The sequence below is a fragment of the Myotis myotis genome, unplaced genomic scaffold (assembly GCF_014108235.1).
Source record: "Myotis myotis isolate mMyoMyo1 unplaced genomic scaffold, mMyoMyo1.p scaffold_m19_p_14, whole genome shotgun sequence".
Lineage (NCBI taxonomy): Eukaryota > Metazoa > Chordata > Mammalia > Chiroptera > Vespertilionidae > Myotis > Myotis myotis.
The window spans coordinates 35,339,728-35,364,821 of record NW_023416318.1 but is presented as its reverse complement, the minus strand read 5'-3'; the positions used below and the strand labels follow the sequence as shown (position 1 = coordinate 35,364,821).

The 25,094-nt window shown below is 41.5% G+C and overlaps 1 pseudogene; it reads right to left on the bottom strand.

Annotated features, from left to right (window-relative positions):
* Positions 1-2,240: 2,240 nt before the first annotated feature.
* Positions 2,241-14,093, bottom strand: LOC118669444 (annotated as a pseudogene).
* Positions 14,094-25,094: the final 11,001 nt, after the last annotated feature.

Below are 25,094 nucleotides of genomic sequence, written 5' to 3'. Positions count from 1 at the left end.
AAGAACCCGAAGTCAGCATTCAGTGCCGTCATTATCCTTTCTGACATCCTCTGCTAATTGTCAGACACATTTTCAAATAAGCCGTGGATTATCACTTTCATGCAAACTCTCCTCAATTGCACCAAAGATGAAAGCAGGAAAATTAAGTCAGCACATGGTTTGCTATAGCAAGCAATCAATAATTCTGTCAGCTCCTTTTTTTAAAAGTTGAAAAATATTTTATTTACTTTTCTTTATAAACACTATTTATTTATTCTTGACAGTATTACAGATGTCTCCATTCTCCCCTTCCTCCCTTTGCCCTCCTCCATCCAACCCTTTCCCTCGCCTTCACCACACTGTTGCCTGTGCCCATGGGCCATGTATATATGTTCTCTGGCTAATCTCTTCACCTTCTTTCATCCAGTCCCACCACCCCGCCCCCTCCAGTGGATGTCAGTTTGTTCCATGTATCCATGTCTCTGGTTCCATTTTCTCTGTCAGTTTATTTTGTTCATTAGATTCTACATATAAGTGAGCTCATATGGTATTTGTCTTTCTCTGACTGGTTTATTTCGCTTAGCACAATACTCTCCAGGTCCATCCATGCTCTCACAAAGGGTAAGAGTTTCTTCTTTTTTACAGCTGGGTAGTATTCCATTGTGTAAATGTAACATTGCTTTTTTATCCACTCATCTACTGGTGTGCATTTGGGCTGGTTCCGGATCTTGGCTATTGTAAACAACACTACTGGGGGTTTGCAGGCCAGCCATACCCCTGATCGGAGTGGGGGTCCCCACTGGAGGGTGGGGATGGCCTGGGTGAAGGGCCACTAGGGGTTTGCAGGCCGGCCAGCCCCCGATCGGGGTGGGGGGGTCCCTGCTGGGGGGTGGGCCTGGCTGGGGCGAGGAGTCAGCAGTTCTGGTCTCTGGTCGTTCCACCGTTTCGGTTGCTGGGCGTTTATTATATAGGATTCCTTACTTCTAAGTCAAAATTGAGCTCAGATTTTCCACAAGTTGCTATTTTCCATTCAATAACAGATGCAGCAGGCTTATTGAATGTAAAGGATGAAAGTACCACTGACTTTAAGGGGCCTTTATTTAGGAGTTTGCTATTACCAAAATTCTCCTTAAAAGTGCTTGCATGCTGCTATAAACAGGGTAACGTTAAACAGACTGCAAAGAAGAACATATTCGAAAAGAAGTCATACATAGATAAGGTACACTAATGTTTACTTTGAAAATAAAATACAGAATGTTAGTTTTCACAAATCCATACATATTTCAGGAATATAAGGAGTTCAGATATTACTGAGTCAGTATGTACTGAAGATGGACACCAGGTGAGGACTCCAGTTATTTTTAACTTGCTAAAAATGTTAATATATGGGAAGACATTACATCTAAAATTCAACAAGTATGGCAAACCTGTGTGCAAGTGCACCAGCTTGAAACTATAGAATCTAACCACACATAGGAGAGGGCGTGGCATATATTCATGATGTGTGTGCACCTATGGACACGCTCTCACTAACACAGTGCAGATAAGAGAAGGTGCTTAGAAATAACGTCTTGAATATAAAAAGTTAACTTTGGCCCATCTGGTGTGGCTCAGTGGTTTGGCACATGGTTCGATTCCCAGTCAGGGCACATGCCCAGTTTGTGGGCTCCGTCCGCATTAGGGGATGTGCAGGACTCAGCCAATGAGTGATTCTCTCTCGTCATTGATGTTCTATTCCTCTCTTCTCTCTTTCTCTCTCTGAAACCAATTTAAAAAAAAGTTACCTTTGTAGAAAATTCATATTTTTTGCATTTTTAGCAAAAAGCCGGGCAAAAAGGCAAGAGTTTTAAACTTAAACAATAAAACTAAAAGGTCTAATGAACTGAAATACACTGGAATAAATGTTCAAAAAGATTTCAGATTGAGATAGGAATTACATCAAGTGACACTTACCAGGTCTTCTCTTAGAAGATGCATGACTCCTACACTGGCAGCTGAGAGAAATGTTTAAAGCATAAAATCAGCCTCACAGATAAGTGGATCATTCTATTAAACTGCTTCAGGAAGTAGTTTCAAGAGCTAATGCTTAGAACTAACTTATTGCATGACTTTGAGGCTACTAAAAATGAAAAGGATGCTAGTACAGAATGAAAAGTTTTTATGCTATTAGACCAATGGCTTTGATAGTAAAACTGGTGAGGTTTTCTATTAACTACTCTGTCACAAAATTTTTGTTTGGCTTTGAAGTGAGAAAGATGTCATTAGTTGCAGCATCTGACCTTGTCCAGTATATATTCTGGAAAAGGCAGGTTGCATACTTGTAAACCATCCAGCTTGCTGAGCATCCATGCGAACTCATCTTCCTGCCACTTGTTTTCCTTCGGATCTAAAGTGAGAATGGAATTGCTGTAATGACCGTTGTAGCAAAGGCCTCCAAGAACCATTATCTGGTTGCCCAGCACAGACACACCGTGGCCATGTCTACCGATTGGCATGGGTGCCAAGATGGTCCACTGACTAGTCTCTGGGTTGTACACTTCTGCAGAAGGGCACCCCTGAGATTCAAAAAAGAGGACCTGGAGGTCACACAGACACCACCAAAGATGTAAAGCTGACCATTGTAAGAAACCATCTTGTGAAAGCATCTTACGTAATTCATTTTGCTCTTATTCTCCCAGCAGTTGGTAACAACTCCAGTTATTCTGGTCCATTGTTCTATGGTCCCGTCTTTCCTGGGGCCAAAAACTCACACTTGTTTGAAGGTGGACAATGAGGTGATTCCACTGGTGATGTACAACTTGTTATTGAGCACTGTCCTCTCATGTCCATATTTATTAATGGGATAAGGTCCACAAATTCCCATTTATCATTGGTGATGTCTCATCTCTGGTTCTGCCTGCTACAGCATAAATAAACGTCCCAGTAACACCAACTGCAAATTCTGAACATGGTTCAGGCATGTCTGCCACCCGGAGCCAAGAGTTTTCTCAGGTCATACCTGAACACTGGAAACAGCATGGAATTTGCCATCTGGGCCCAGTTCTTCCTTGCCTAATAAGAACATGAAGTTATTGACAATAGCAAGGCAGTCCAGGCACAGAGGTACTTGGGAGCCCTCTGGTTCCCATAAGACTCTTGGTTTCTTTAAGAGAAATATTTTTACTTTTAACCATCCTATGTCTAATCATCCCTCAAACACTGATGTTTGGGGTTTGGCTGTGTGGGTGTGGCTTGATTTCATGTCCAACAAAGGCTCCTGGTGAACATTTTGAAAGTAATTCAATGCTTTGTCAGTTTCATAGCGCAGCTGTCAAGAGTATAAAGTTCTGATGTCTTAACCTCCTCAAAAAACACTGGGTGGGGTCACTGATGCTCTGAATAATGGTATTGGTATGTCCCCGGCATCTTCTGTCATGCCGCAGCCAAGACCGCACAGCCTCGTACAGCTTAAGCTCTGGGAACCTGCTCAGATGATTATTGTCCAAATAAGATACGAGCTTCTCAAAATTCACAAGACAGGGAGTCAGGCCTGGACATGAGTGGCGCAAAGTCATCTAGCAGAACGGATTCCAGCTTCTCTCCCTGATCCAGAAATCATATAAGAGTCTCAGGATTTCTGCACAATTTTCTAAGCAGGTTTTTGCTAATAGGAAAGAGAAGCAGAACCTCCCCACACCTATAAGTTGAACATACATGGCAGCCTGAAGAATCTCACAAACAGTATTCACACTCAGTTCTGTAGTTCCATAGTGTGCAAACTGAAGGATGTCGTAGAAACCACGTGCTTTTAAATGAATTTTGTCCTGATCTCACTCATGTCTGCAGAAACCTACAGTCAAACCGTGGTTCTCAAATGTCTCCCACCTCGAACAATTTGGTTCTGGACCAAGTTGACCTGACAACTCTTTCATGCAGGTACCTCAGCATGCCAAAAAGCATCTCTCAGGCAACAAACAAAAAAGAGAATGTGTGACACTAAACCATGTGTTGTTAATATCTCAGGAAATTGTGCTGTGAATATTTTAGTGGTTTTTATGCTTTTGTTGCTGGCAAATTGACGATTAGCAGAATTTTAAAACATAGGACATCATGAGTGCTGATAGTGCTAAGGGTGTGAAAGTGCTCATGAAACAACAATCACAGGAAATGGAAGAGGTAAAAAAATTGTTGTTTTGGATAAACTAAAGGCAGTTAGGCAGCATTTTGGAGGCAATCATATGTGAAAAAGCGAAGATGCTGCATGATGACTTTCCTGAAAGATCCCCTGGAATGAGTGATTCATTTAAGGTTAGGAGACGGTGGTTCGATAAACTTAAAAAAAAGAAGTGTTTATTTATAGATTAAACACTACATTAGATATGGTTAAAATAGGGACTCATTTGTGGGTCTGGAATGGATTAATTCAATTTACATTATTTCTAATGGAAAATGATTTAGTTTCCTAACAAATCATTTCTTGAATAGCCTTTTGGAATGAGTTAAGTTCAAGAACCGGGGTTCAACTGTAAGTCTGAAGTAATCACTCTGGTGGCCAAGAGTGCTCTCTGGGCCTGGAACTGCTGTGATAACAAGAAACAGTCCTACCTCATACCGTACTCTGGACCCAGCAGAGGCGCTGGTGTCACGGATGGAGGGAGGGACAGAATCTTCCATGTCCCCTGCATGAAACACCTCTGGGGCTCACCCAGCCTCTAGTGTTGGGCAGGCAGCCTGCAGCAGGACAGTGCACGGTTGGGTGTGGACAGCACCCAGCAGGCTCCTCGAACATCTGAGAAGGGACCTTCCCTGGCGCTCATGCAATGGGGAAGGGGTGTGCATGCCTGCTGCCTCCCCCTCAGAACCAGTCCTGGGAAAGAAGACCCTCTCAGCTCTTTTCTGTCAATTTTTATATAACCCTTACCTTTCCCCCCTAAAAATGCCCTTGTTTTCTATTTTGTATTTCACTTCTCAATATCTCACATTCTTTCTTCACTTTCCTCATAGGTGTCTTTTGTAATACCCCATCTTTTATCTACTTTGTATTAATTTCAGGAAGCGTTATTTAAAATATCAGTGTGCCTAGGTTGAGTGAAAATATATAAGTGAATAATTGTTTTTATACTAAATAACATTGTGTGTGGTGTAAAGTAGGGTTAATTCCTATACAGAAAAACCCTTAATAAAGCAGGAAGACGCTCAGTGGATGTCTACATTAAAATCTGGAAAGGCCAGAACTGCATGTGTAGTCATGAAAACAAATATCTATAATTTTAAAATTACCACTCAAAATCTGCCGGGGGCCAATTCCAGCATGACAGCAGGGCTGAATCTGGAGTGGCAAGGGCATTTCCCCAAACCTGAAAAGGATGCATAATTGATTGTTTGCTGCCAGACAGCTCAGGGCATCTTAATCTACATGTTATTGCCTCCTACTGCCCAAACACCTGAACAGCTGTAGGCTAATTCTTCCAATCTGACAATGGACTGTGTATACGAAACCCTACCCTTTGAAGTGTATATCTCTACCTCGCCTCAGGACAATTTGTGTTAATAAAAAGCATGGGGTCCTGAGATGAGGAGAACTTAGTTTCTTTAGCTAGGCTCCTCTGACCCCCAATGCCTTTCAAAATTATGCTTCATCTCTGGACTCCCCTTTAAGTTATACACAGCCCCTTCTCCAGATTGCTGAACCCTTCTTAATGCCAGAACTAGAACCCCGGCAAAAATCAGATGTTTGTTTTGCTTGCATGTCTTTCTTCCCTGATAGAGAGTGACCTGGATAAGTTCAGAAACCTAGTTGTAGTCATCTTCATATCATACAATCTAGGAGAGTTCCTGACACCTAGTAGAGGTTCCGTTAATATAGGCAGTGATCACTGGGGGCCAATATAGACAGAAGGCTGTCTCCCACCCTATTTCACTGACACTCTTGTTCCATTTCATGCAGGGGATATGGAAGATTCTGTCCCTCCCTCCATCCATGACACCAGCGTCTCTGCTGGGTCCAGAGTACGGTGTGAGGTAGGTCTGTTTCGTGATGTCACAGCAGTTCCAGGCCCGTAGAGCACTCTTGGCCACCAGAGAGATTACTTCAGCATGGCAGAGGAACCTCGGTTCTTGAACTTAACTCATTCCAGAAGGCTAATCAAGAAATGATAAATTAATTAATGAAGATGTAAAATTCACCTACAGTATCATGCCTATGATCTGCCAAAGGCTATCCTTGTGTAAGGTAAGAAAGTAGATGTTGGTGTCAGATATCCTTGAGCTTAAATGCTGAGATTTCAATTTACTAGGTGAACTATTTATCAATTGCTGCACAACAAATTATCCCGAATCTTAGTGGCTTAAAACAGTATTGTTATTCCACAGTTCCCTTGAGGCCGGGTCCTCAGTCTGAGAGGCTCCACCAGCTGCCGTCAGCGTTGGCCTGGAGTGTGCTCATCTCAAGACACAACTGAGGGCAGATCAGCTCCTAAGCTCACTCTCGTGGTTGTTAGTAGGACGCAGTTGCCTGCAAGCTGTTGGGTTTAGGGCCTTGATTTATTGCTGGCTCTTGGCTAGGAGATACCTACAGTTCCATGCCATGTGGGTCTCTGCAGGGCAGCGTGTGCCACGGCATCTGGCTTCCCTGGAATGAACCAGCTTTGAGAACTGGAGAGTGCAGCAAGGCAGAAGTTAGTGTTGTGTCACCTAATCGCTTTTGTTAGAACTCAGTCATTAGTAAGAGTGAATACCAGAAGACAGTGATTCCTGGGGGCCAATTTAGACAGAAGGCTGTCTCCCACCCTATTTCACAGACACTCTTATTCAGTTTCCTCATTTTACACACACAAACACGAATAGAACCTATCTGTTGAGGCTGTTGTGATAAAATGAGAACGTGCACATCAGTGACTTAGGAAAGTGTTTGACCCAGAGCAGAAGTCAATGTATGCTAACTATGAATACAGTGATTTTTTTAGTTATGTCATTTCCTGTGCATGTTGATTCCTTATTTGTAAAGTAAGTGAGGATCCATTGATCTCCAAGTCTCTTTATAAGCCCTTTGTAATCAGACCCATTGATTTTTCTAGCCCCTGGACTCTATAGATTGCTTCATTTTCAAAAAAAAGTCAAACTTTATTTTGCACTCAAATTTAGTATGTTTTGGCCCTCATCCCTATATCTAATTAGGATCATATTTTTTAAATCTATTAAACCTGAAGGAGCTGAGCCATCCTCTACTACTAATGTCTAAAGCCATTCAAACATTGTCATGGGGCCTGTCCTAAGAGTCAGAAGACGAGATTCTTGAATTCTAGTTCCCATTCTGCTCCTTAAGAGACTGTAGGCAAGTGTTTTCACCTCTTTGCCTTAGTTTGTTCCACTCATGGAAGGGTGGGGGAATTGGACGGGATCACCTCTAGCATCCTTTCTTGTATCTTTGAAGCAACTGCTAGCAACAAGCCTGGGAAAGAGAATATTCACTGATGCTGGAAGTGGTGAGCAGGAATTTTTCCTGGGGTCTTGTCTCATGGAATCGAAGAATGAAGCCTCGGACCAGAGGTGTTCAAACAAGTCAGGAGTTTATTGCAAACAAACACAGGCTCCCTGCTCAGGGAGGAGATTCAAATGGGTTGCCCCCCCCGGATGCATTCTGCTCTTCCCCTTATATCTGCTGAAAGCCTGCTCTTTGTCTGTGTTGCTCTCTGATTGGTTCCTGGCCTTTTTGCAACATTGTTTCCTTTCACTTGCAAGAAAAGCATCCTTGTTTCAAAACACCGGTTTTTCTGCTATCCATCCTGTTTTTTCTGCCATCCTGTTTCCTGCAAAATACATTTTTGTTGGTTTCAGCTAGCTCCACTATTCCTCCTCCTTCCACCCCTTACCCTATCTATCCAATTCTGCTTTAACGTTTTTCGTTCATGGTGATGACTTAATATAGCTTTTTCAGTCTTTGAACCCAATTTCCATTTGCTGCCAATATTGGTTTTTCATTTGTCTTCATGTATTTCATACATATTTCTCTAGGGCTGATTTTCTGAGATTAGTTTTCAAGACACTTTTTAACTTCACAAAGATTATAGGATTGATACTGAATATGCAGCAGTTATATATCTTTAGGAAGAACTATTAAAATGTAAAGAAATAAATTATTGTGAGGATCAGTAAACCTCCAGAGTATCCTTATATTGGCCATTTCTATAAGTCAAAGAAAAATAAAGTCAGGTGGCTTCATCTGTGTGCATCGGGGGGAAAATTACTCCCAATTGAGAAAAAAGATGTTGGGGCCTTTGAATTGAATGGCATCCAAAGTAAAAAAAAAATTGTATCTCCCCCCCACCCCCCCCCCCCATAATGATCCAAGACACTGGACATTTTCTGAGGTCTCACTTGTGCCTCTTGTATGTACTAAGTTGCTGCAATACAATGAGGAAATTTGAATTTAAAACAAATTGTACCTTGTACGTCCAAAGAGGTTCAGTCTTTTTCAGTCATTTTTTATAGGATGCTGTTACAGCTTCCTCATCTTTGAAATTCATTTTTCTGAAATTACCTGTACAATCTGGGGGCAAATCCTTCTGAAATGCTCATTGATGGAAACTCTCTATTGTCCATTCCCTGAAATCAAATTTGTACTCAGATAAATATTATTTTAAAGTAAAGCACAGTGAATTGAGTGGCTGGTCAAACTGGCTAATACTTTCTGGTGCACAAAACAAGGAACAACTAGATGAGAGCGAGTTTCTCTTGTATGGAAACACTAGCTCCAAGGTAGTTCAAACGCTCACTTCTGAAATTGCTTAGAGTGAGGAGTCTACTATGAAGAAAAAATCATAGGCCTTTTGCTATGTTTTGGAAAAAAAATACCAGTCTTATGTTTGTATGGAATGTTACTTGACTTGAACCTGAACTATATTGTTGGCCAATTCACATTCTGGTTCTGCCACTTGAAAACTGTGTCCCATTAGGAAAGATACTTGGTACTCCTGAACTTCATTTTCACTTACAATATGGGGCAACATATCACAGCGATGTGGTGTCTATTAAATGAGGAGACACGTGAATCTATTTCACAAAAATGGGTAACTTCAGGATAGTCATCACCATTACGGATGTTATTTTATGTTTAATTTCATATTTACATTTAATGAAATCACTAAAACTAATAAGATGCAATATTTCAAAGATGATGATAACAGGACAAATAATAGACGTTTTTCAGCAAACTTCCTGCCTTGTCAGGCACCCTGCTAACCTCTTATGTTATTTAACATAATCATCTTGTATGGTTTCAGAGCTTCAGTTTTACAGGCGAGACAACTAAAGTTTAGAGAGGTTAATTTTGCCCAAATTATAATACTAGCAAGTGACACCCTCAGACTGGATCCGAATGACCCCTGAATGGATCCCCTTTAAGTCCTGTGCTAAACTGCTCCCATTTCCAGCACCCAATAGGAAGACATAAGAGGTGCAGAAGGCTTCCTGGTTCTATTACACCAGCGGCTCACAGTCTTGGCTGCCCATGAGAGCTACCTGTGAAGTTGTAGGAAAAATCCGAAAGTACAGAGCACACTTGAAATCTGTTAAATCCCTCGAGGGTTGAATCCAGATACTGCATTCGAGAAACAACCCCCAGCTCCTGAGGTGATTCCAGCTTACAGCCAACCTTGCGACTGCTACATGCTCGGCCCCTGAAATAGACCAGCAGAGTGGTTAAGGCTCTTTTCTTGGGAGTAAGATGATTTTACTTCCTGTTTGGCCACTTAAAGCTGTGTGATGATAGGCGAATCACTTCCCTAAACTTTGAAAATGATACTAATAAGCATCATATTTTGTGGTGAAAATCAAAATAACCTATGAAATGTTCCCAGCATACTGTCTGGAACTTAGGTCACACCCGGTAGTGGTAGTATTTCATTATCTCTTTTATGTTCTGTACCAATAATTGGTTGCTTCATGAAATCTTAAGCATGCATTTTTCTGTCCCTGGATGGAAGTAGGAGGCTACTATTGGTCCCTGAAGTCTCTTTCAAATTATTAATTTGATACCATTTTTAAAAAATAGTATGGGACTTGTATTCCTATAGGAGATTGACAATATTTAGCAAGAGGAGCAATAAAATATTTATTTTGGGAGTAACCCAGGCCACTTAGTAATAAGAACTGTTATTGATGCCTTGATTAGTTAATATTGGTATGTGCAAATGACCATTTACATGCTTTTATAGACAGGTATGTGTGTGTTTTGAAAAAATATATATTTTATTGATTTTTTTACAGAGAGGAAGAGAAAGGGATAGAGAGTTAGAAACATCGATCAGCTGCCTTCTGCACACCCCCTACTGGGGATATGCCCGCAATCAAAGTACATGCCCTTGACTGCACTCGAACTTGAAACCCTTCAGTCCGCAGGCCGCCGCTCTATCCACTGAGCCAAACAGGTTAGGGCTGTGTGTGTGTTTTTAATGTAGATACTGTCCTTGCCTCTTAAAACTTGTTTACTTGCTTCACCCAGGTGTAGGCAGCAAGGTCTTTGGAATTAGTGTTTTAAGTGAGTGCTTAATGGAGATGAGTAATTGTTTGCAGCTGCACACATCTGTAGGGACTAGTTTTTCTTTTAGTAGGGGACAGGATAATTTGCCTGACAACTTTGGAAAGCTTACTCTTGGTTATCCCTGTATGCTTGAGGGTGACTGCTTCTTGACTTGAAAAGCCACCAAAGATTCCCACTCCTCCACAAGACATCATGCATAGCAGAGGACAGGCAGCCAATTTTATTTTTAGAGGTTTTTTTTTTCCTGCTTCAATAAAAGCAATCAGTAGTGTTTCATTTTGAGTGAGGATTATAAACATGAATGGTGGGTAGGTTTTTTTTGTTTTTGTTTTTTTTGGTGGAGGATGATGATTTCAAGGGATTGGGCCCTTCTGGCTTAACACCTAAAATATATTTTAAAGATGAGGTATTGGGATATAATAGATATTGTATAGCTTGAAAATACAGATGTGGGCCTGAGGATATAGTGAGCCACTGGAAGTCTTATTTGGCAATTTTGGGAACAGCCTCTGCATCTTCAGATTTTATTGGAAGTTTTCAAAATACCAATACACAGAGCCAATTCCATTGCCCGCTGGTTGTTAAGGCAAAATGTAATGTGTCCTCTACCTGCAACTGTGAAGCTATGGACCTAGAAAGTCACGAGTGAGGATGTGTCTATTAGCGCCGATAGATTAGATGGGAGGATTGACAGTCTACCCAACCATCCCCTGTCCTCATCTCTTTGTTGGCTTGGCAGAGCCATAGCCGACCTGGGAACAGGAAACAGCAGTAGTGGCTTCTTGAGAATATGGAACTCTGGCCTGATCAATCTCAAACTGGTGTCCCCGTCCCCTTTTGAAGCCTGGATTTTGAACTGGAGGCACTGTTGAAAAGTAGGCTTTGAGACCTCCCACTTAGAGACCTTATCTAGAGACCGTCTAGAGCAGTGGTTCTCAACCTTCCTATGCCACGACCCTTTAATACAGTTCCTCATGTTGTGGTGACCCCCAACCATAAAATTATTTTCGTTGCTACTTCATAACTGTAATTTTGCTACTGATATGAATTGTAATGTAAATATCTGATATGCAGGATGTATTTTCATTGCTACAAATTGAACATAATTAAAGCATAGTGATTAATTACAAAAACAATATGTAATTATATATGTGTTTTCTGATGGTCTTATGCGACCCCTGTGAAAGGGTCATTCGATCCCCAAAGGGGTTGAGACCCACAAGTTGAGAACCGCTGTTCTAGAGGAAGACCAGGCCTGGCAGCAAACAATGGGGTTTAGGGCCATAGCTTGGCCATTTCCTAGATTATGTGATCCTGGGTTGCCGGAAGCCAGTCCATCCTTGCTGCTTGACACAGTCGCTGCAGGAAAGAAACATCTGCACAGCATATGTTTCAAGGGACCTGGCGTATATAGCATACTGTTCTTAATATGTTTGCTCCCCTTAGCGCTGTGTGTTTTAACCAAGGTCACCTCTCCGAGAAAGGTTGTTTCCCCAGGTAGGAATTTTTCCCTGAAGTCAGGGAGGGGATGAAACTCCTTAACTAAGTGCCAGGCGGGTAGTTAATCACTACAAACAATCACGATTAAGCTACATAATCTTTACTCCCTGGAATGGAGATAAGAAACGCCCTAACCTTTGTAATAGAAATTGACAGGATTAAAATCAACTGGTATAAATACGGTTGTAACAAGACAATAAACAGCAGAACTTCGCTGGAGATCCAGACCAGAACTTGGCTGGAGATCCTGGCTGGAGATCCTGGCAAGGCTGCTGATCAACTGAACACTGTCTCCGTGTCCTTCCTTCTTCGCCGACTCCGTCTACGCCTTTGGGGACCCCTGGACCTGCTGGGGTTGGACCCCGGCACTGGGTGACCCACTTAACCATCTTGGCCTCATCAGTATAAATGGGGGATAATGTTTTTCTGGATCCTCCTTCTGAGGATGAAAAGAGTCTTCAGTAGTTTGAAGAAACCACATACTGTAAAGCACTGAACAAATGTGAACATTTTGCTTATTCAGTTTTCTGGTTCATGCATGTCAAGCAAAGGAAATGTGAGTGGGTAGGGAGTTTTTAATTGGGAATATTTGGACTCTTGGGCAATAACTCATTTCTCTGTCCTCTAAAATCTGACCAGCCTGAGCTTCAGTCTTAAGAGTAACCCGTCAGTGACGGCATAAATCCCTAGTCATAAATCCCTGGTTGGCGTGCCCCTGCACATGGCTGGGCTTGCCTTAGGCGGTGGTACAGCATAGTGTTATTAGGGTGCAGCTGGAGTTTAGGTGCCTGTGTTCAAGTGCCCATTGGACCACATATAAGCTGTGTGATCTTGCCCTTTCGTCTCTCATTTCCTTGTATGGGGTACTTATAGGATTAAATGAACCATTCCATCCAGTGGTTAGCATACAGTGAATGTTTAATTGAGTGGAGTAATTAGTAAAAGATACAGCACCTGGAATATGATCCTATGATCTTATCTTGCTAATTAAATTGCAAAGGAAAGGCTGCATTTGTCTTCCATTTTTCACAGTTCTTCCAAATGACCTTTCACCTAGTGTTTGAGTTTCTTTGGCATCTGTAAACTAGTACAAACTTATACCTAATAATGTAACTTGTGGAGTACCTACTACATGCCAGGAATTGTATATCCATGTTTCCCCACTATGTTTGTGAGATGGGCATTATTTTTATTCCCATTTTTATAGATGCGGTAACCAAGCCGTCCTCAAATTGAGTGCCTTAACCAGGATCCATAACCAGTAACAGGGCCGGATCTAAACTTGCATCTGAGATCCTCCAAAACCTGTGTCCTCTACTCCACTCAATTAAATATTCTTGCCCTGCTACTGGTGGAAGAATTATCTTTTCATCTTTAAATGGCAATGAAAATTTATATCCTTACCCGACACCATAGGAACATTCCTGGAGTTGTGGACAAAGAAATTATTTTTGTAAGTCAAATCACATTCCAGATTTACAAGGAATATTATTATTGAAACAAAACCCTATCATAAATCACCTTGAATTTTTAAAAATAAACTTAGGTATTACTCAGAGTGAGGCTTAAGTATAGTCATAACAGTTAACCTAGCTAATAACTGTTGTTTTAACGTGTCAGTCCACAATATCATAGAATGGGTTAGTATTTAGTAAAAAGAAATAGAACTATTTTGTGATGCTGCTTTTGATAGAGTGCTGTCAACCTGGTAAGGAAAACTAAGCAGACAAGTTCAGCTCTGTCAATCCAGCTCCCCGTTCCAGCCACTAGAGGGTAGTGTTGGCATTGGAATGGCACCAAAGACTGACAAGTCTGGGAATGCTGTGTGAAATGTGGACTATTGCTAAATGTACAATATGGAAAATGATCTGATGAAAGATTCTGATGTGACAGGAGACACCGCATGACTCTAGTTGGGTCTGATGTTATTGGCAATCTATGTCCTAAAGGGAATGTTTGATGTTCTGTGCCTGTGGGATGTGGGGATGGTACCTCAGGTACCAAAAGAACTGTGTGCCACTGGGGACTCATCCTTTCCTTCTTACCTTTCTACCTCAATTCCTTCTTCATTTTTCCATTTGCAAATTGAAGGCATGCTGGAAGTTTCCAAGGTGAATTACCTTCCCTTTCCTTCAAACTGCAATCATGGCCACCACAGAAGTTGATTGCTCACTTAATACATCTCAAGGAATTCAGTTCTTGTCACAGATGGCATCCTGCTTGTCCTCATTTGGCCTTGTGTGGTACATGGGGCTGCTGTCCTCATGCCTTTTACAGAGACAGAAAGATAAAGTCCTTGCCCTTTCAAGTCTCCCCTGCTTGGCTGAGGAGCAGGAGCTGGATTTGGGTGCATTTGTCTAACTCAGAGTTGACCATGTGGTTTCTAGTGCTTAGGAGTGACTTCCTACATGTGTGACCTTCTTTCCTGAGCCCTTTGTCCACTGTGCTTCCCATAGAGGTCCCCATACAACCTTCGGGCTGTAGTGGGTGAGTATCCAGGACAAACTATTTAAGAGTGTTTGTTCTTTTTTTTATTTTTAAGAAAGAAATATTTTTGCTTGTTTAAAATTCTATTCATCATCTCATAAAGCATACCACTCCATTTAAAACTTTAAGTATAGTTGTTATACAATCTTATATTGGCTATATTCATTTCAGGTACACAATATAGCGATTTGACATTTTTATACATTACAATGTGATCACCCCACTAATTCTGGTAATCACCTGTCACTGTGCAAACTTAATAGTATTATTGACTATACTAGAGGCCCAGTGCACGAAATTTGTGCATGGGTAGGGTTCCTAGCATCTGCCAGCTGCCGCATGGGGCCTCCCTTCCCCAGCTGTCGGCTGTTGGCTGGGGCCTTCCTTCTTTCCGTGTTCCCCCCTGGTGGTCAGTGCATGACATAGCAAGCCATCGAGCTCCTGGATGGTCGAACTCCCAAGGAGACACTTTGCATATTAGGCTTTTATATATATAGATTCCTCTTCATCTTTTTCACTCATCCCCCAACCCTTTCCGTAAACATCTCTTTGGTCTCTTTCTATGAGTCTGTTTTTTTTTGGTTTTTTTTTGGTTTGTTTGTTTGATTTTTTAGATTTCACATATAAGTGAAACCATACGGTATTTGTCTTTCTGTCTGACTTATTTTACTTAGCAGAATTATGAGGGTGATAATGAAAATTAAAGGACATGGATTTAGACATTCAGAACCAATGCCATGTTCCTTCAAGAAAAAAAGGTGAAGTAATGCAGACATTGGCTGTGTACTTCCCTTGGCTCTTCTACTTGTGTGACATTGGGCAAGCAACTAAACTTTTCAGGAAATATATATATATATATATATATATATATATATATATATATATATAAAATAAATCTTTATTGCTCAGATTACTACAGTTGTTCCTCTTTATTCCCCCCATAGCTCCCCTCAACCCGGTTCCCACCCAACCCCCTGTCCTTACCCCCCCCCCCCCCCTGTCCTTGTCCATAGGTGTAAGATTTTTGTCCCATCTCTTCCCGCACCCCCACACCCCCTTCCCCCAAGAATTGTCAGTCTATTCCCTTTCTATGCGCCAGTTTATTCTGTTCATTAGATTTTTTATCCATTGATTTTTAGATTCACTTGTTGATAGATATGTATTTGTTGTCACTTTGTTGCTCATAATTTTTATCTTTACTTTTTCCTTCTTCTTCCTCTTCTTAAAGGATACCTTTCAGCATTTCATATAATACTGGTTTGATGGTGATGAACTCTTTTACCTTTTTCTTATCTGTGAAGCTCTTTATCTGACCTTCAACTCTAAATGATAGCTTTGCTGGGTAGACTAATCTTGGTTGTAGGTTCTTGCTATTCATCACTTTGAATATTTCTTGCCATTCCCTTCTGGCCTGAATGGTTTCTGTTGAGAAATCAGCTGACAGTCATATGGGTACTCCCTTGTAGGTAACTAACTGTTTTTCTCTTGCTACTTTTAAGATTCTCTCTTTGTCTTTTGCCTTGGCATTTTAATTATGATGTGTCTTGGTGTGGTCTTCTTTGGATTCCTCTTGTTTGGGGTTTTCTGCACTTCCTGGACTTGTAAGTCTATTTGTTTCGCCAGGCAGGGGAAGTTTTCTGTCATTATTTCTTCAAATAGGTTTTCAATATCTTGCTCTCTCTCTTCTTCTGGCACCCCCATAATTCGGATGTTGGTACATTTGAAATTGTCCCAGAGGCTCCTTACACTATCTTCATATTTTTGGATTCTTTTTTTCTTTTTTCTTTTCTGGTTGGGTATTATTTTTTGCTTCTTCGTACTTCAAATCTTTGACTTGATTCTTGGGATCCTCTAGTCTGCTGTTGGATCTCTGTATATTATTCTTTATTTAAGTCAGTGTATGCTTAATTTCTAATTAGTTCTTTTTCATATCCTTGAGGGTCTCACTAAATTTCTCAGAAGTTTCTAGAAGATTCTTGAGTAACCTTATAACTGTGGTTTTGAACTCTAGATCCAGTAGTTTGCTTTCCTCCATTTCTTTCATTTGTGGCATGTTTCTTTGTCTCTGCATTTTGGCTGCTTCCCTGTGTTGATAGAGTAGCCTTGTGTGCTAGGTGTCCTATAGGGCCCAGTGGCTCAGCCTCCCCAATTACCTGAGGTGTACACTCTTGGTGGACACCTTTGTGGGCTGTGTGCACAAAGTCTTGTTGTAGTTAAGTCTTGATTGCTGTTGGTATCAGTGGGAGGAAGTGACTTCCAACCCAATTGGCTGTGAGGACCATCTGTGTCTACAATGGGAGAGCTGCTGTGCTGGAGACACCCTTATGGGGCAGGACATGCTTCAGTGGGGCTTTGGTGCTCACTGAGTCTGCCCCTTGAGCGTGTCGCTTATGGATGTGAAGAGCTGTAATCTGGTATGGTCTTACACTGACCACTGGGTACACTGGCTCTTGGATCTCCAAGGAGGTGCAAGATCAGCCTCTGCCTGAGGCCACCCAGCAGGAGCTAGAGAGAAATCTGCAGATTCATCCTCTTAGTTTGGGGTTTGGAAGTGCCCAGATGAGGCCCAGTTGTGAAGCAATGTAGGCTGCTGCTGCCACCAGGCCTTAGGCCTTCTTTTGGAAGCTTTGGAGCTCTCTGACCCAGCTGCAGTTTGTTAGGTTTTAGGTTGCAAAAGGACAGGCCATTCATATGCAAAAGCCGCTACACAGAGCTTGGATGGGGTTGTAAATTGGGTAGGGTGGGGACTCAGGGAATCACCAGAGCGAAGCAAACAGCAGTGGCTGCCAGTCAGCCCTGCCCTGGAGAGATCCCTGGGTCTCTGTGTCCCATGGCCCCATGCAGGAACAATGATCGCTGCGAGCACCTCTGAGAGAAAGCCACCCTCGCATTCCGTCCTGATGCCAGACAGTCCAGTTTCTCCCTGTATGAATCTGGGTCCCCAGCGTCTCGCCCAGAACTGGAGTTCAGAGCAATTGGGACCTTGTATCTCCCTCTCTATTGAAAAAAACAACAGCATACCCAGTTGCCATTCCATTTCACGAGCACCTCCACACCTCTGCACCTCTGACCAGTCTCAATGCACTTTTTTCTTTCCTTCTAGTTGTAGAACTTCCACTCAACCAGCTTTCCCGTGGTTCTGGATGATATTTGTTTTGTATTTTAGTTGGAGTTTTGATGTGGTTGTGTGAGGCAGCAAGTACAGGTGTTTACCTATGCCGCCATCTTGGTTGTCTAAGTGCTTATATTTGTCTTTGGCTGAGTTAGAGAAGGAAAAGGTGATAAGTTTAGGTTGGTCTGAGAAGGCTTTAGGGAAGAGGCTGGATTTCAGGTTGGCCTGGAAAGGTACACCAGGCTGCCTACATCAATGCAGTTGGCTGAGTACTCAGCAGTGCTCTCTTCTTTTCCCTGCAGGACATCTTAAGGTAGGCAAACCTTGGTGAAGACTCCCCAGAAGGGAGAATTATTGAGTCAAGACCAAGCTGGCACTGCTCATAGCTATATGGCCTGCATGTGTCCCTAGCCTGTTGCACCCAGTCTAGTCCTCTTCTCCTGTCTCTCTCCAAGAATGGCCTCCATCTCTCCTGCTGTTGCACATTCTAAAAATTCTCAGAGACTTATGTCAGGGTCATCCTCCTTCGGAGATGAGCTTCTGAACCTTTACATTCTTAGAACTTTTACTGATGATACTCATATGGTTCATATTGCTTATATAATATTTACCTTATCTTGCCCTGTTCTGTCTTAACTTTCTAATTATATGTCAAGCTCCTGGACGGTACAGGCTATGTTTCCTATGTATCAAAGCCCTAGAAAGGACTTAAAAGTCACTTAGAGCCCTAACTGGTTTGGCTCAGTGGATAGAGCGTCGGCCTGTGGACTCAAGGGTCCCAGGTTCGATTCCGGTCAAGGGCATGCACCTTGGTTGCAGGCACATCCCCAGTAGGGGGTATGCAGGAGGCAGCTGATCGATGTTTCTCTCTCATCGATGTTTCTAACTCTCTATCCCTCTCCCTTCCTCTCTGTAAAAAACCAATAAAATATATTTAAAAAAAAAAAAAGTCACTTAGAGAGGTGGTCACCTAGCTGGGTTATCAATATAACTTGGGAGCTTTTAAAAAAATACAGATTCTCAAGGCCCCATCTTATAAGTAATGATTCAAATCTTGGGTTTGTGTGTGTGTGTGTGTGTGTGTGTGTGTGTGTGTGTGAAGGCAGAGTGGGTTACAGAGATGTGAGGAGAAGCTCTGTTTCTATTTTGTCTTTGTTCTACAGCCCTTACTGTCTACAAAACTCTGCTAAATACAGTGCCTCTTGATATATATGCGTAACACCTATTATATATAGCTTACTTCCTGGTTCTTCATCACTTTTTCATGACCCCAATTCAAATTCAGAAAAGAGGGATCATTCTGTGTTCTGAGAACAGACAAAAAGCCCAGCTCAGTGCCTGTCATTCTCCTAGAGAGCTCTCCTGCTTCCACACTTAGAATTGTGCTCTGTGGGTCTCGGGTAGCCTGCCCTATGTGTCGTGGGCTGCAAAACTGACATTTACTCTGTTTTTCTTCTGTGTGGAAGGTGAGGAAGACTGCAGTAGACCTGGACTCAGTCTATTATAATGCATGTCCAACAAGCGATTTGCTAAATAAATGTGATAAAGCATGTAGTTATGTTGAAAAGATAATGTACAATGAAAAATGTCCAGCTGAAGAAGGTAACTTTCCCCTCCCTTGCTAAAATCTAAGGCATAATTTCAGCATTTGGTGTCAGGAGTTACTCAGAAAATAAAACTCAAACTTTTATAAAGAAGGATTTTTATTCCTTGGTAAATCTAGTGGAAAATTAATCGCATACAATATGATGGTGCCAAGAAAGCATTTGCAAAAGCGCGGATGCATGAATATGGAACATCACATTTCCCTGTCAGTGCGTTTCCTTATCAGAGCAGGCTGCTTCATGACTGAAGTGATCATTACTCACCAGTGATGGGACATCTAGGCTTGTTTTCCTGTGTTTTAGTCATTCCTTTGGAATTGACTGTGGAAGCAGGAAATGCAGGGGAAAATGCTGCTTTGCTTTGCAGTGCACACTGTATAGAAATGGGGACATTTGAGGGTCTCTCCCTCCAACCTGCTTTGGGGCTGTCTCTCTATAGATTGAATATTGAGATATTTGCAATACAGCTTTCCAACTGTCTGTCTAATAAAGTCAATTGTCACATTGATAGAATGTCTTCGCACTGTGTGAGAGGTGGAAGGAACAAAAGCTCAAAAGGCTTTGTCTATGGAGATTGTGGGATCCTTGCACGGCCTCCAATCCTGCCCCCATGATCACTCTGTTCATGGCCCCATTGTGTCAGCTTGAGGCGGTTGAGAAGACAGCCTGGCTGACATCCCCAGAACAAGTCACTCCTATCCATTTTGGGTTTTGAGAGTCTCTTCTCTGGTGACTGATCTCCAGAGGACATGGGGCATAAAGTTTGCACACTTTTTGCCTTACTCATATGTCCCTCATTATATCTCCTTCACAGACCTTTTCTCCCCAGTCTTCTAATCTGTTCTTTCTGGGACCATGGCCAACCAGCTGTTCCATTTACCATTACCCAGGATTCCTTTTATATCTACACTTCAGGCCATCTTTCTCTCCATACAAAATAAATGATAAACCGTACTGCTCACAACCTCTGCCCACTAGGATTTCCCACTGCCTTTTAGGGTCTCCCTGAGAGGACCTGAAGTCCCAGGAAGCAGGAAAGAGAGCAAGGGGGAGCAAGAAAGGCAGAAAAATCAAACATGATGGTGTACTACCAAACTGGTATCAAGAAGTGATACCGATTCTATAGATGACCGTTTCTCAGGATAGTCTGGGGAGAAAAGGAGAAGATTTTGTCCACTGGTCAGAGTTTCACCCCATGTGTTAATTCTTATGAAATTTTGGGTTGCATATGAGTGGTTTCCAATGGGGTTCCATAGAGTTTCACTCTTCCACATCAACAAGAAACCTTGGAGGGGATGTGATCTGGGTACACGGTGAGATGTTTTTGGGTTGTGTCTGTATGAGGTTGGTCAGACTTCCCATGGAGTTGGTAGCCACTGCAGCCAATGAGGTTGGAACAAGTGGCCAAATGCTCCGGGGACAGGTGAATGTGAGAGGATATGATATGGTACCTGGAAGTGTCTGGTTTATCTTCCCTCCTTACAGAACACTTGATTGCAAAATAGTGGTGCAGTTAGCAGAATATCCCATATAACTTTCATGGTTCCCCAAAATTCCTCCATGAAATAGGCAAGTACTGTGTTGATTGAACACATATAACATATCCCTAGTTGAGGTTGAAGACACAAAGTTGAATTAGACCTGGTCAGCTTTTTCTCTGTAGGAGTTTGAAGTCAGTTACACCTTCATTTGACAAATGCAGAAAATCACTATCTTTTTTTGTTGTTTCATTTTCTAAGTCATTTAAGCAGAACGTGGCAAAGCTGGACCTATTAAGGTTTTATGACTTCTATTCCAAATAAACCGTGCTGCCTATACCAGTTATTGGAGTATTAAAACAGCAAGTGACTGGCAAGCGCAGATACATGACTCATTGTAGAGCTTTAAGATCAAACAGTGCTTCACGATTCTACATGAGATTTTTAAGTTCTGTGATAATGCCACATTGCAGAAGGTAGATCCAGAGTGACATTTAAAAATGCTACATTTGCAGCAGGTGAAAAGACTGACACATTTATTGTCAAAGGGCACTTATCCCTCTGATTGCAAAAGCAAAATTCTAATTGTAATATCTTTAGAAAATAATTATACCAAAAAATTCAAATATAGAAAATAATACCATATGTAATCATTTCGACCTTACTTTAATGTGACTGCCTTCCCATATCACTTAACATTTGACTACATTCCGGGGAAAATGGACAGGGTGAAGGGCCTCTACTTGCCGGGTCCCACTGGTGGGCCCAGTTGCAGTTAGGTCTTCTGGTGACCTCCTCCAACAACTTGTGACTTGCTTTGAACAACAGCATGAAGCAAAAATAGTTGGCTGTTTCTGAGCCTTGGCCCCAAGAGGCTTCATACACTTCATTTGCTCTCCTGGAGCCACCATGCGAATAAGCCCAGGGTGCCTGCGGGATAATGAGACACATGGCTAGGTCCTCCATCACCCCAGCGGCTATCCAGTCAGCCCCCGGAAGCGGGGCTGTGTAGCTGATCTGTAGTTGAACACCAATGTGTGAGCGAGTCCAGTGAGATCAGAAGAGCCACTCGGGTGATTGTAGCCTCAATTGCTTTAGATTCTTGCTGTATGTTACCACATTGTGGGGCTAGTGTGTTACCCAAGAAAAGTTAAATGAAACACTCAAGATGCTATTTTGGAGGGGACGATGCAGTCATATTTGGCGAAAAATGATCTTAATTGAAAAATAGAATGTTGTTTCCATGACAAAAAAAGATGAAATCATTAGAAGCACAGTATTATAGTTTGTAGAAAGATAAAAATGAAAACCTGAAGTCATACCCCAGCTCATTATTAAATGTGTATGAATCCATATCCTTGGGAAGTATATTAGGTAGGTAATTCTGAGAGAGTGTGTAGTTTAATAGAAAGGGTCCCTTGCTGAGAATATGACAGTGAAGGGTTTAGTTTTAATTCTGCAACTAGAAAGTCATGCGAGTAGAGATGAGGTGCTTCATCTCTGTAGGCCTCATTTTTTTTTTTTTTTTTTTACAACTGTGAAATAAAGGACTTGTATCAACAACAATAGCTAAGATTTATTGATGGCTTATTATGTAACAGGCACTATGCTGTGACCTTTTATGTATTATCTAATTTCTTACAGTTGTGCTTCAAATTTCTCATCTATAAAAGATATGTAATAATAGGACTTTGTTGTGAATAGGACCTTCTTTATTAAATGAAATGACCCTAAATAATCTCTGCGGTTTAATGGTCCTAACAGTCTCACACTAATCAACATTTTCTTTATAAGACAATGTGATTAAACACAACACTTTTTGTTTTTATTTACCAAATTGATTGCTAAATAAAGTAGATATATTTTAAAGAATACTTATTTTTTTTTTCAAATTATGAGAGAAAGTTGATTTAGAAAGTTACAGAGGTAGAAGAAATGAGCCAGCTGTGCTGTGTAGGTCCAGGAAACAAGTTATAGAAGCAAAAGACGGGCCCTTGGAACTTAGGAGAGAGAAAGACAAAGGTAATAATGCACCTGTGGGGAAGAAGTGGGGGAAGGCGAAGGCATGGGTGTGCTTCCAGGAGGGAGGGGAGAGCACAGGCTGGGTCCTTCACCTTGAGGGTTTTAAAGTCTGGAAGTTTAGGAAAGGTCTTAAGGGAGGATCTCAATAGAATATTCATCAGCTTAATGCTGATGCACCAAATGAGATTTATTCCCCTGACTTCATCTGTGCTTGGGTGTGGTTGGCACAAATGGCATTAATTGGATTTTTGTTGTTTATCTCCCTGAGTAGGGTGATTTAAGCTATTTATCTTCTGATTCAGGAGGAGAAGTGTAAACCATTTACTTCTAAGTGCCCTTGGTTAAGGATAACAAATTCTTTGTTTCATTCACTGGGGATCTTTTGGGATTGAATTTCTTAAGCCAATGTCAATAAGTCTCATACATTTTTGGGAAAACATAAAGATGACTATTATATCAGCAGTATGTGAACACAGAGTATTTTCTGTATGTGAACAACTTGAAGGTCTAGGCCAGCTCTAGGCTAAGCTTTGAGAATAGTAGAAAAATTCAAGGAAAACTTGAGAAATTAGTAATTCAAGTGACAAAAAGATTGACTATTTTGAGTGACTTTCATATCAACAAATGCCAGTGTGGGAACAATTTTACATCCATCAAAGAGAGACTGTCTATTTCTGGGCTTCTTGCAGAACACAAAAAATCAGAAGAATTTGATTTCTGTACTCTATTAAACTTAGGAACTTCTCATTATCAACAAACACTATTTAGAGAGTGAAAAGGCAAATACAGAGTAGGGGGAGATTTTTTAACTACCTACAAATACAAATATTTGGAACACACAGAAAACTCCCACATGTTGATAAGAATATGATTCATAAATAGAAAAATGGGCAAAAGACTTGAACAGGCACTCACAGAAACAAATATCCAAGATGCCAATAAACATGAAAAAGTGCTAGAAATCACCATTCATTGGGGGTGGGGAGGTTTACATAAATTAGAGTAAACAGGATGGCTAAAATGAAAAAAACTGATAATACCAGATGCTTGTGAAGATGCAGGAGAATTGGAATTCTCACACACTGTTGATAGAAGCTTAAATTGGCACAACGCCTTTGGAAAACTGCACATCTGCTAAAGATGAAGGTGTGCACACCCCAATCAGTTATTTTAGTTCTAGTTAGATACTCAATAGAAATGTATATGTCATGTTCACCAAAGACATGCACAAGGATGTTTATTGGAATACTCTTTGTAATAGAGCAAAACTGGAAATCAAATGTCCATCAACAGTAGAATACTTTGTAATAATAAAGATATAAATGGCATGCAACAATATGGATAAATCTTATAAACATCATGTTGAGTAAAGAAGGTAGGCCGAAAAGAGTACCTATTGCATGATTTCATCTATATAGTTCAAAAGCAGGCAATGTTAATCTATAGTGTCAACTGTCACGGAAATCATTACTTTGGGGAGGTGGGTAATGCCTGGGAGGAGCAAATGTTTGTCTGAGGGATTTTAATGACTGGAGGAGGGCATGAAGGGACTTCTGAGATGCTGGAAATGTTCAATTTCTTGATCTGAATGGGCATTACACAGATGTGTTCACTCTGAATATTGATTGAGCTACTTATGACTCATGTAATTTTCTATATGTTTATTATACTTAAGCATATGTGTATTTTTAAAAAATGAGCCCTGCTTGGGAACTGTTAAGCTGCCTATAGAACAGCAGTGGGCTGTAGGTAACAATAGCACCTGGACATAGCAGGAGTAGAGTGCACTGTAGGTAACAATAGCACGACCAGTATGTTGGTCTCAGTACTAGGTCTTGGGAGCTAGTGACCCAGAAGAGACTAGTCCCAGGCACCTTGGCTCTGATTGATGATGCAACAAATAGGCAAAGATCACAACTGGAGGGGCTGGGGGGCCGTGGGACTGACTGTGGGTAAACCCTCACAGGCAGGATTTCAGCTATCAGGAAACAGATGGTGGACAGTGCTCAGATCAGGGAAACATGCTCCTAGGTATAGACAGACATATGCAGCTTCAGGGTGTAGCTTGGCTGTTCACCCATGGGTGACAGTTGTTTCCTTCTTGGGGACGATAGGGCTATTTTGCTCCTCAAAGTGATGCAAGATCCACTAGAGATCTGATGGTGGAAGAATAGGAAGAGGGTGAGAACTCTGGGGAGAGCTTGGTTCTAACGGTTTTAGGGATTCAGGAAGGAAGGATAGTTATTTCTTACAGTTCTGTTAGTGGCAAGGGAAAACCTGCTGAGTGGGTGCTGTGCAAGATAATTAGAAGCAAAACCATGTGACTGGAAGACGTCCTACCTTAGCTGCTGCAACTTCTAGTAGAGGAACAAACAACAGTTGGTCCTCAAATG